This window comes from Chlorocebus sabaeus, chromosome 2, assembly GCF_047675955.1.
Source record: "Chlorocebus sabaeus isolate Y175 chromosome 2, mChlSab1.0.hap1, whole genome shotgun sequence".
Lineage (NCBI taxonomy): Eukaryota > Metazoa > Chordata > Mammalia > Primates > Cercopithecidae > Chlorocebus > Chlorocebus sabaeus.
In genome coordinates, this window is record NC_132905.1 from 33,284,503 (window position 1) to 33,296,730 (window position 12,228).

Sequence of the window (12,228 nt, forward strand, 5' to 3'; positions counted from 1 at the left end):
TTTTTTTTTTTTTAATGGAGTCTTGTTCTTGCTCTTGCTCTTGTTGCCCAGGCTGGAGTGCAGTGGCGCGATCTCGGCTTACTGCAACCTCTGTCTCTAGGGTTCAAGCAGTTCTCCTGCCTCAGCCTCCCGAGTAGCTGGGATTGTAGATGCATGCCACCATGCCCGGCTAATTTTTGTCTTTTTTGGTAGAGACGGGGTTTCATCATGTTGGCCAGGCTGATCTCAAACTCCTGACCTCGTGATCCACCTGCCTCGGCCTCCCAAAGTGCTGGGATTACAGGTGTGAGTCACCGCACCTGGCCACAATATTTTTTTTGAGACAGAATCTTGCTATTTCACCCAGGCTGTAGTGCAGTGGCACAAACTCAGTTCACTGCAACCTCTGCCTCTCAGGTTCAAGGGATTCTCATGCAACATACTCGGTGAGCGTACTCGGTGGTGAATGTACTCCATAAACCTCGTTTTGCCTTTTCTTTTCAATTCTTCTTTTCGTATGATTTTTGTACTTCTCTCCAGGTCATTCTTTCATTCTAGGCAACATACTTGGAGGCTGAGGGAGGAGAATCGCTTGAACCTGGGAGGCGGAGGTTGCAGTGAGCCAAGATCGCGCCATCGCACTCCAGCCTGGGCAACAAGAGTGAAACTCTGTCTCAAAAAAAAAAAAAAAAAAAAGGAAAAGAAAAGGAAAGAAAATGGCATCCTGAGGGGTAGGTACAGGGGACAGCCCAGGGAATGAGGCTGCCATTTCCTGAAATAAAACCTCCTAGAAACTGACTATTCAATTCATGCAAAATCTGAACAAGAAATCAAAATGATAGAAAGTAACCTCTTTCCTGACCATCACCCAACGCCTGTCACACAGGGACTGAGAGACCCTCCTCCCCATTGTCCTGCTCCCTTCTAGGACACCCCACCAGCACAAAGTTTTCCATTGACAGGGCCCACGTGTGTCTTCCTGGAGTTGATCCTAGTGCTAGAATCAAGGATACAGGAATGTTCTCAGCTCCCTTAGCCATGACTCCACCTGCTGTCCTCCCAGTGTCCTATACTCCTCAGGTTCAGAGCCCCAGGCCTCAGCACCTCACCTTTCCTTGTTGAAGTCCCCAAGGCCTGACCATTCACCCGGGGACTCTGCTCTCTCTGTTCCTGCTCATCACATCTGGGCTGTCAACCTGTGGCTGTGTTACCCAATCTGAGCCTCAGGTTTTTTTCTTGTGCAAACTTAGGACAGGGAATAGAATAGGCTCATGATGGACAGGCGGAGGTGAGATGGTGTGAGAGAAATGCAGAAGCTAGAAGGAGGAAAAGACTCAACGAAGGGGTTCCTCTGAGACTGAGAGGTAGGCAAAGGCAGGTTGAGAGTCAGTTTCCGGAATCAAGTACCTGAGAGAAGGGCAGTGATAGCGCTACTGCACTCCAGCCTGGGCGGAAAAAAAAAAGAAAAGCTAAACATGCAACTACCATGTGACCTAGTACTAACTGTTCTCGGAATTAGCCAACAGAAATGAGAACTTAGTTCACACAAAAGCCTGTGCACAAGTGTTTATAGCCGATTTATGCAGAGTAGCCCCAAACTGGACACAACCCCAATGCCCTTCAGTGTGTGAATGTCCAGAGCAGCCTGGGGACTGGCACTGCCACACTCTTACTTGGAATGTGTGTACCTTTCCAGAGAATGAGTAAGGTATGTGTTGAGGGACTGGGGACGAGCAGTGCTGGCACACCAGCAGAACTGAGTTGGGTACATCTTGAGCTGAATCTCTAAGGCCTTCGGTTTCCCAGATCTGCTTCCCTTGGAAGCAGTTAGCAAACAGGGCCTCCCTCCACAGGACAGCCTCCTGGGCCTGCTAAGGGGCATGTGTTTCCTCCTTAGACACGGGTGTGCCTTGTCCTCCCTTCTCCTACACTGAGAGCAACCTGTAAATAATTTGATGGGTGAAATAACCCATTGTCTGGAACACCATTTTTGGTATGGATTTATGGGTGCCTATGTACCATGTGTATGTATGTAACATGTAACATGTAATCCTGCTCAAAAAGGTTAGAAGTCACCCAGTCAGCTAGCGACTCCAGAATAATCAGACACATGTTCCCCCAAGACACCACAAGATGGCAGCACACGCATACAGCATTTCAAGCTCCTGCCCACTGAGATGACAGCAATTAATCTGCTCTCTAGTAGCGCCCCTGCCACCCTGGAAAGCCCTACACTTAAAAGGTTATGATGCCTGTTTCTATGATAGTGTGTTGCAAACACACACAGCATTTCTGAGGTAGATGAAGAGATCCAAAGGGTAACAGGAAATTATGTAGTTCAGAATTCTTCACCTTTTTAAAAAAAACCTTATGTATGTATGTATGTAAGTATGTATGTATGTATGTATGTATTTAGTTATAATAGAGACAGGGTCTCACTATGTTGCCCAGGCTATTCTTGAACTGCTGGGCTCAAACGATCCTCCCGCTTCAGCCTCCCAAAGGTCCGGGATTACAGTCATGAGCCACTGAGCGTGGCCAGAATTCTTCACCTTTTGGTAAAGAGTGTATATGTTACACCTGAAGCCAGAAGTCAATGATACTCGATGAAAGGGTTTGTTCAGCGCAGATGACTGACTTGGGTTCATGGCTTGCATGTGTCATAATTGTTGCTATTTATTTCCTGAAAATTTAGACGACATTGGGCACAATATCAATGCCTTACATGCATGGTCACATTAAACTTTACTGTAGCCATCTGACATAGTGATTATTATCCTCATTTTACAGATGGGGAAAGAAAGGATTAGAACTTCAGGAATCTTGGCAATGGAACGCACAGTGAGTAGAGGCAGAGAGAGCCCGCTTTCCTGGTGGCCCACACTCCTCCGGCACACAAGGCTCCCTCTAGCCCGCGCATGTGTCTCAGCTTTTACTGCTGAAGTCTCGGTTATATGATTATGTATATGCTCAATCCTACATCAATTGAGAATAGCCCTTAGCTTGGAATTAGTGAGAACAGTAATTAGAAATTTATTATCAGAAAAAAGGTCATAAGATTATCGGCCGCAGTCTCTTTGCTGTGCATCTTTCTCATCTAGACAGAACAGCCACAGGGAATCCAGGTCCTCCCCACCACCGCAGGCTCAGCAGTTCACGCTTACCCACCCAGCCCGGGCTCAGCAGTTCACGCTTACCCACCCAGCCCGGGCTCAGCAGTTCACGCTTACCCACCCAACCCGGGCACAGCAGTTCACGCTTACCCACCCAGCCCGGGCTCAGCAGTTCACGCTTACCCACCCAGCCCGGGCACAGCAGTTCACGCTTACCCGCCCAGCCCGGGCTCAGCAGTTCACGCTTACCCGCCCAGCCCGGGCTCAGCAGTTCACGCTTACCCGCCCAGCCCGGGCTCAGCAGTTCACGCTTACCCGCCCAGCCCGGGCACAGCAGTTCACGCTTACCCGCCCAGCCCGGGCACAGCAGTTCACGCTTACCCGCCCAGCCCGGGCACAGCAGTTCACGCTTACCCGCCCAGCTCAGGCACAGCAGTTCACGCTTACCCTCCCAGCTCGGGCACAGCTGTTCACGCTTACCCAGCACCCCAGGCTCAGCAGTTCACGCTTACCCACCCAGCCCGGGCTCAGCAGTTCACGCTTACCCACCCAGCCCAGGCTCAGCAGTTCACGCTTACCCGCCCAGCCCGGGCTCAGCAGTTCACGCTTACCCGCCCAGCCCGGGCACAGCAGTTCACGCTTACCCGCCCAGCTCGGGCACAGCAGTTCACACTTACCCGCCCAGCTCGGGCTCAGCAGTTCACGCTTACCCTCCCAGCTCAGGCACAGCTGTTCACGCTTACCCAGCACCCCAGGCTCAGCAGTTCACGCTTACCCACCCAGCCCAGGCTCAGCAGTTCACGCTTACCCGCCCAGCTCGGGCACAGCAGTTCACGCTTACCCACCCAGCTCGGGCTCAGCAGTTCACGCTTACCCGCCCAGCTCGGGCACAGCAGTTCACACTTACCCACTACCCCAGGCTCAGCAGTTCACGCTTACCCACCCAGCTCAGTCTCGGCAGTTCACGCTTACCCACCCAGCTCAGTCTCGGCAGTTCACGCTTACCCGCCCAGCTCAGGCACAGCAGTTCACACTTACCCGCCCAGCTCAAGCACAGCAGTTCACGCTTACCCGCCCAGCTCGGGCTCAGCAGTTCACGTTTACCCGCCCAGCTCAGGCACAGCTGTTCACGCTTACCCAGCACCCCAGGCTCAGCAGTTCATGCTTACCCAGCACCCCAGGCTCAGCAGTTCACGCTTACCCACCCAGCTCAGGCTCAGCAGTTCATGCTTACCCGCACAGCTCAGGCTCAGCAGTTCAGGCTTACCCAGCACCCCAGGCTCAGCAGTTCACACTTACCCACCCAGCTCAGGCTCAGCAGTTCATGCTTACCCGCACAGCTCAGGCTCAGCAGTTCAGGCTTACCCAGCACCCCAGGCTCAGCAGTTCATGCTTACCCGCCCAGCTCAGGCTCAGCAGTTCACGCTTACCCACCACCCCAGGCTCAGCAGTTCATGCTTACCCACCCCGCTCAGGCTCAGTAGTTCATGCTTACCCACCGAGCTCAGGCACAACAGTTCACGCTTACCCATCACCCCAGGCTCAGCAGTTCACGCTTACCCACCCAGCTCAGGCACAGATGCAACACTCAGCTTAGCAACATTCAGCTTAGGATCGGGTAAACAGGCAGAGCTTTCTCTCTCTCTCTTTTTTTTTTTTTTTTTTTTTTTTTGAGACAGAGTCTCTCTCTTGTTGCCCAGGCTGGAGTGCAATGGTGCAATCTCGGCTCACCACAACCTCTACCTCCCGTGTTCAAGCAATTCTCCTGTCTCAGCCTCCCAAGTAGCTGTGATTACAGGTATGCACCACCACGCCTGGCTAATTTTGTATTTTTAGTAGAGATGGGGTTTCTCCATGGTCAGGCTGGTCTCAAACTCCAGACCTCAGGGGATCCGCCCTCCTTGGCCTCCCCAAGTGCTGGGATTACAAGCGTGAGCAACTGTGCCTGACCTTTTATTTTTTTTTCTTTTTCTTTTTGGTGGAAAAACCCAACTCCTATCAGAGCATATTTGGCATGTGATTTTTTTGTTGTTGTTGTTGTTGCCCAGGCAGAAATATAGTGGTGCAATCACGGATCACTGCAGTGTCAAACTTCTGGGCTCAAGCGATCCTTCCACCTCAGCCTCCTGGGTACCTAAGTCTATAGGCAAGCACCTATAGTTTTAAATTTTTTTTTTTTTTTTTGTAGAGACAGAGTCTCGCTTTGTTGCCCAAACTGGTCTTGAACTTCTGGCCTCAGGTGACCCTCTGGGCCTCCCAAAGCACTGGGTTTACAAGCATGAGCCACCACGCCAGGCCTAACATCTGTAATTTTTTAAATTGTTTTTAAATTAATGAGACCAGGTTTCACCATGTTGCCCAGACTATTCTCAAACTCCTGGGCTCAAATGATCCACCCACGTTGGCCTCCCAAAGTGCTAGGGTTACAGGTGTGAGCCACCGTGCTCAGCCAGCATCTCTAATTTTTGACAAGCAGACTTTTGGTACGTGATTTACCTAAGTTATGTAAAGTTATATTCAACATTATCTCTCTCTTACAAATCAAGAAAACAGGGTATCGTTAACTTTCCTAAGTGATGTATTTAGGGGAAAAATGAATTTAGCAAAGTGGAGGTCTTTTGTGTCCTTTTACGGATAGTAAAATAGCATCTAGGAGAATGGGAGGTTGAAGGGAACTGTCAAAGATTTGGGGCCAACTGAGACCAGTTAGTGGCCATGACCATGAGGGGACCTTAGGTGCTGCTTGCTCTCCCCAGCCAGGCTCAACTGTGTGGATGCAGACTCAGACTTGAAGGTGAGATGAAAATAATAAGAGAGAAGTGATGGAGCCAAGACAGGGCAAGGGCCTTGAGCACACACAAGGAAGAGATTCCAGCAGCTGACAGTCTCATTACAGCTGGCAGGGTAGTCAGTGAGAGCATGAGATGTGGTGGACCATGGGCAGAGAAGCTGGGAAGGATGCACTGGTGGTCTCAGCGCAGGGAGGGTGCCAGAGGGAGTGAACAGTGGAGTGGAACGTGATGCATGCCATTTCTGTTATGGAAAGGGTGTCGCTATTTGACAGGACAGCTCTGGGATATGACCGTGGGAATGAAAGACTGGGGAGATGACAGGATCACTGGCAGGAAACTGAGAGGTCAGTATTTTGGAAATGTTATTTACAAAGATACTGATATCACCAAGGACAGGAAAGTGTTAGAGAAAGTGGCAATGATTCAGAAAGTGAAATCTCTAAGGAAGAATGTTTGTACCCAGGCTTTGGTAGATGAAGGTAACCACAGGGTGGTGGGAGAAACCATTTTTCATGGGAAGGAGGGAGAATGTTCCAGGAAAGCATCAACAACCGGCAGAAAAGACACTCACCCCACCCACCCCTCCTCAAGCCCATGGATATTCAAAAAGCACAGGGAAGAAAACATTCCCATTTTGAGAGAGCCGTAGGGGAAAGTGTGGTTTCACGCAGAGCTACAAAGTCCCATGTGCCACCATGCCTGGCTAATTTTGTATTTTTAGTAGAGACGAGGTTTCTCCACGTTGGTCAGGCTGGTCTCCAATTCCCGACCTCAGGTGATGTGCCCACCTTGGCCTCCCAAAGTGCTAGGATTACAGGCGTGAGCCACTGCGCCCAGCCACGATTTCTTAAATATGACACCAAAAGTAAAAGTGGCCGAGCATGGTGGGTCACACCTGTAATCCCAGCAATTTGGGAGGCAAAAGCGGGAGGATCCCAGGAGTTTGGACCAGTCTGGGCAACATAAGGGGACCCTGTGTCTACAAAACAAAATAAAAAAATTAGGCGTGGTGACGTGTGCCTTCAGTCCCTGCTACTCCAGCTACTTTGGAGGCTGAGGAGGGAGGATCACTTAAGCTGAGGAGTTCTAGGCTACAGTAAGCCATGATTGCACCACTGCACTCCAGCCTATGTGACAGAATGAGGCCCTATCTCAAAAAAAAAAAAAAAAGAAAAAAAAGTACAAGTGACAAAAACAAAATTGGATTTCACCAAAATTTTAAAAATTTGACTTCAAAGAACACCACCCAGAAAGTAAAATGACAAGCCATAGGATGGGAGAAAAACCTGGCAACTTGTTTATCTCATAAGGGACTTGTATCTTACAACTCAACCAAAGAAAAATAACCCAAGTGAAAAATGAGTGAAAAATTTGCATGGACATTTCTCCAAAGATAATATACAAATTGCCAATAATCACATGACATGATGCTCAACACCATTAGTCATTAGGGAAAGGCAAATCAAACGCACAATGAGATGCCACCTTATACCCTTAAGTGATAAAATCTACAGATAAGAACAAGTGTTGGCAAGGATGGAGGAAAAAACCCTCATCACTGGTGGTGGGAATGTGAAATGGTGCAGCCACTTTAGAAAACAGGTTGGCGGCCAGGTGCGGTGTCTCGTGCCTGGAATCCCAGCAATTGGGAGGCCAAGATGGGCAGATTGCCTGAGGTCAGGAGTTCGAGAGCAGCCTGGGCAACATGATGAAACCCTGTCTCTACAAAAACAAAACAAATAAAAAACAAACAAAAAGTTCTGCAGGCATGGTGGCGTGTTCCTGTAGTCTCAGCTACTTAGGGAGCTGAGACTGGAGGGTCACTTGAGTCCAGGAGGTCGATGCTACAGTGAGTGGTGTTTGTGCCACTGCACTCCAGCCTCGTTGACAGAGTGAGACCCCGTCTCTGAAAAAAAAAAAAAAAAGGGAAAACAGGTTGGCAATTCCTCTCAAAAATTAAACAGAGTTATACTTTGACGGAGAAATTATACTCCTACATGTATAAGCAGAAATGAAAACATAAATCTACACAATCTTGTACAAAAATGCTCATAGCAGCTTTATTCATAATAAACAAAAGTGGAAACAGTTCAAAAGTCCATCAGCTGATGACTGGATAAATACCGTATATGCATACAAGGGAATATTTTTCAGTAAAAAACTAAGTTCTGGGCCAGGTGAGGCATCTCATGCCTGTAATACGGATACTTGCACCTATGCATAGGTATTGCACAGGCTGAAGGAGGAGGATAGTTTCACCTCAAGAGTTCAAGACCAGACTGGACAACATGGCAAGACCCCTTTCTCTACATATATATATAGAAAATGTTCTCATATTAGACGGTGCCGATGATCGCACAATTCTGTGAATATACTAAGAACCAGTGTATATTCTCTTTATTTTATTTCATTTTATTTTAGAGACAAGGTCTCACTCTGTCACCCAGGCTAGAGTAAAGTGGTCCACTTTCGGCTCACGGCAACTTCTATCTCCTAGGCTCAAGCGATTCTCCTGCCTCAGCCTCCCGCGTACCTGGGATTACAAGCACGCACCACTATGCCTGGATAGTTTTTGTATCTTTAATAGAGACGGAGTTTCGCCATGTTGGCCAGGCTGGTCTTGAACTCATGACCTCAGGTGACCCGCACCCCCCACCCCACCCCCTCGGCCTCCCAAAGTGCTGGGATTACAGGCGTGAGCCACCGCGCCGGGCCCAGTGCACATTTTAAATGGGCGAATTACATAGTGTGTTAATTATAACTTAGTGAAGCTGCTGGACAAAAAAAAGATTAAAAAGTGAGGTGGAGGCCGGGCGCGGTGGCTCACGCCTGTAATCCCAGCACTTTGGGAGGCCGAGACGGGCGGATCACAAGCTCAGGAGATCGAGACCATCCTGGCGAACACGGTGAAACCCCGTCTCTACTAAAAAAAAAATACAAAAAACTAGCCGGGCGAGGTGGCGGGCGCCTGTAGTCCCAGCTACTCGGGAGGCTGAGGCAGGAGAATGGCGTACACCCGGGAGGCGGAGCTTGTAGTGAGCCGAGTTCGTGCCACTGCACTCCAGCCGGGGCGACAGAGCAAAGACTCTGTCTCAAAAAAAAAAAAAAAAAAAAAAAAAAAAAAAGTGAGGCGGATTAAAGTGTCCATGGAGGAAGCCGCCTAGCCCCCGGCCCGGCCTCCTCCTCGGCTCTTCCTCTCTGGGGACCCCACAGGGCTGTGCATTTGACAGGCAGTTGGGAGACCCTGGTGGCCGGTTTTGGTCGGTCACGTGGACACGTGGCTCAGCCAATCAGAATCTCCCGGCAGTTGGTTCCTGGAGGAACTGACGACGAAGCCCTTGTCTCAGGGTCCCTGTCTTGGGGAGTCGGGACTATTGGGTCACCCTGGGTAGTCGGGAATTTAGACTGAGCTGTCTTGGTCACTCAGGGGGCAGTTGGCAGAGTATTGGTGGTCAGGGAGGTGACCCCGTGGTCAGCAGGGTCAGGCCACCCAGGGGCAAAGGGTGCTCCTGCACCGGGCCCTGGAGGACAGACCGGTGGGGACTCGGCGTTGGCGGGGGAGCCTCCGCAGATAGGGAGTCACCACCTGCCGGGTAAGAGGGGACTCGACACAGGGGCCAGAGCAGGACAAGCGCTCCCTCCCGGCTCAGGTCGGGTCTCAGGCTGGACCCCTTCCTGTCCCACAGGGCTGGCCTCCTTCAGAGCTGGCTGGGGATAGACCAGGATGGAAAGGGGAAGTAGGAAGAACTCAGAACACGGGGATTGGGGCCGATCCTGGGGTCTGAGCTGTAGGGTGAGGAGGGGATCGCCTGTCCCCTGGGGAATGAGGATGTCACCCAGCTGTGGCCGGTGCTGGGGGTCATGATCTGAACCTTGACAGGTTACCCCAGGGCTGCCTTCCTGTTCTCCTGGGCTGTCAGGGAGACTCCCTGCTGTTTTGTTTTTAAGTGACCAGAGACAGACATAGAAAACGTTATCACTTTGATCATTTGTTTCAAATGAAAGATAAACCGGCCGGGCGCGGTGGCTCAAGCCTGTAATCCCAGCGCTTTGGGAGGCCGAGGCGGGTGGATCACGAGGTCAGGAGATCGAGACCATCCTGGCGAACACGGTGAAACCCCGTCTCTACTAAAAAATACAAAAAACTAGCCGGGCGAGGTGGTGGGCGCCTGTAGTCCCAGCTACTGGGAGGCTGAGGCCGGAGAATGGCGTAAACCCGGGAGGCGGAGCTTGCAGTGAGCTGAGATCCGTCCACTGCACTCCAGCCTGGGTGACACAGGGAGACTCCGTCTCAAAAAAAAAAAAAAAAAAAAAAAAAGATAAACCGACACAATTAGGTTTCTGGTGAGAAGCGCTTCCCTCCAATTCCAGGAACTCCATTAAGGAGTTAAGAGAGGGGCCGGGCGCGGTGGCTCAAGCCTGTAATCCCAGCACTTTGGGAGGCCGAGACGGGTGGATCACGAGGTCAGGAGATCGAGACCATCCTGGCTACCACGGTGAAACCCCGTCTCTACTAAGAAATACAAAAAAACTAGCCCGGCGAGGTGGCGGGCGCCTGTAGCCCCAGCTACTCGGGAGGCTGAGGCCGGAGAATGGCGTGAACCCGGGAGGCGGAGCTTGCAGTGAGCTGAGATCCGGCCACAGCACTCCAGCCTGGGAGACAGAGCCAGACTCCGTCTCAAAAAAAAAAAAAAAAAAAAAAGGAGTTAAGAGAGCACAGAGTCCTATCAGCAGACAGACATGCTGGGCAGTGATGACCTGGGAGCCACCCTGGGACATGGAGATCTCCAGCTCTACCCTCTGTGCAGGGAGATCTCAGGGCAGAGTGGGAGAGTGTAGGGGCCAGTCACAAACAGGCTTGCTGCTAGGACCCCTAAGCCATGGGCAGGGTGGGTACACTGACCAGGAAACTTACAGGCCTATGAAAGAGTGTCAATTTCTTTCAAAGTCGGGAGAAAACAAAATTAAACTATATGAAATTAATATAGTTACCATTATACCAGTAACTCATAAAATCAAGCTTCAAACTTTTTTTTTTTTTTTTTTTTGAGACGGAGTCTCGCTCTGTCGCCCAGGCTGGAGTGCAGTGGCCGGATCTCAGCTCACTGCAAGCTCCGCCTCCCGGGTTCATGCCATTCTCCTGCCTCAGCCTCCCCTGTAGCTGGGATGACAGCCGCCACCACCACGCCTGGCTACTTTTTTGTATTTTAGTAGAAACGGGGTTTTACCATGTTGGTCAAGATGGTCTCGATCTCCTGACCTCGTAATCTGCCCACCTTGGCCTCCCCAAAGTGCTGGGATTACAGGCGTGAGCCACCGCACCCAGAAAACTTCAAACTTTTTAATGGAACAAGGACACACAGGCATTAATCCCCAGTGTCCATCAAGGTGGCAATGCAGCCCTAATGGCCTGGCATCCTTGAAAGGGACGTGCGTCTGGTAATGAGATATGCTCAGCAGCGTAGTCAGCTGTGTGGTGCGTTCTCAGCGGTGCCTCAGCAGCCCCGATGCAGACACCCAGAAGGAGCACAGCCGCTTTATCCAGAGGTGAAGTTTTGCAGCAAGACAGCATTCATAGAGACAGTTCTCAGCAAAGGTCAGTCCCCAAAAAGGGAACTGATTTTATTGTGGTCATTAGGATATTCACTCATAGAGAACAGGACCTGACAGACAAAGAATAAATACTAAGATTAGAAGTATTTGGCACATTTGGGATGAGAGGGAGGCACAATGGGAAAGTGTTGAGTTGAAATCCAACTTGGGTTAAATGTGCTGTTTTGCCCAGGATCATTCTTGGCCACAGGACAAAGTGATCCTGGGGAATTGGACCCCGCAAGGCAAAAAGAGAAGGCCATCTCCTGCACTTCCTCCAGGGCTGTACGTGATCAGAAGAATCACTTGGGCACTCAGTTAACCGCAGGTGTTTGCTGAGCAGATACACAACACACAAGGATACAAGCAGCCATTGCACACAGACACACCCACATCGGACACGACCTGCTCTCTTCCCCTCCCTGCACCAAGAGGCACATGTGGCAGGGGTCCTGGTGGAGCACTTCCAGGAGGAGTGTTCTGGGCCCCTCATGTGAAGGGAACTCCATGTCAAGGCACCCCCTTTCCTCAGCCACAGTGAGCTCTTGGGAGCTGGGCAATGGTGTGGGAGAGGTTGTGGGGGATAGCAAAGCAGGGGAACCAGCTTGGAATTGTCTGAGAGAAAGACCAGGCCACTAAGAGTGCGATGGAGCCATGAGACATCCGAGGAGGGAGGAGAGAAGACCCCCTGGTAAAACTGGGGCTCACGTAAACCTGCATCAAGCGCTGTGGCTCTGTTCAATCAGAAATGC

At 50.7% G+C, this 12,228-nt stretch overlaps 1 long non-coding RNA gene across 1 annotated transcript; it reads left to right on the forward strand.

Moving 5' to 3' along the window:
* LOC119621457 (uncharacterized) lies at positions 1–4,890 on the forward strand. Its single transcript, XR_012089591.1, has 3 exons — positions 1–710; positions 2,770–2,820; positions 4,793–4,890. It is a non-coding gene; the product is annotated as an uncharacterized lncRNA (long non-coding RNA).
* Positions 4,891–12,228: the final 7,338 nt, after the last annotated feature.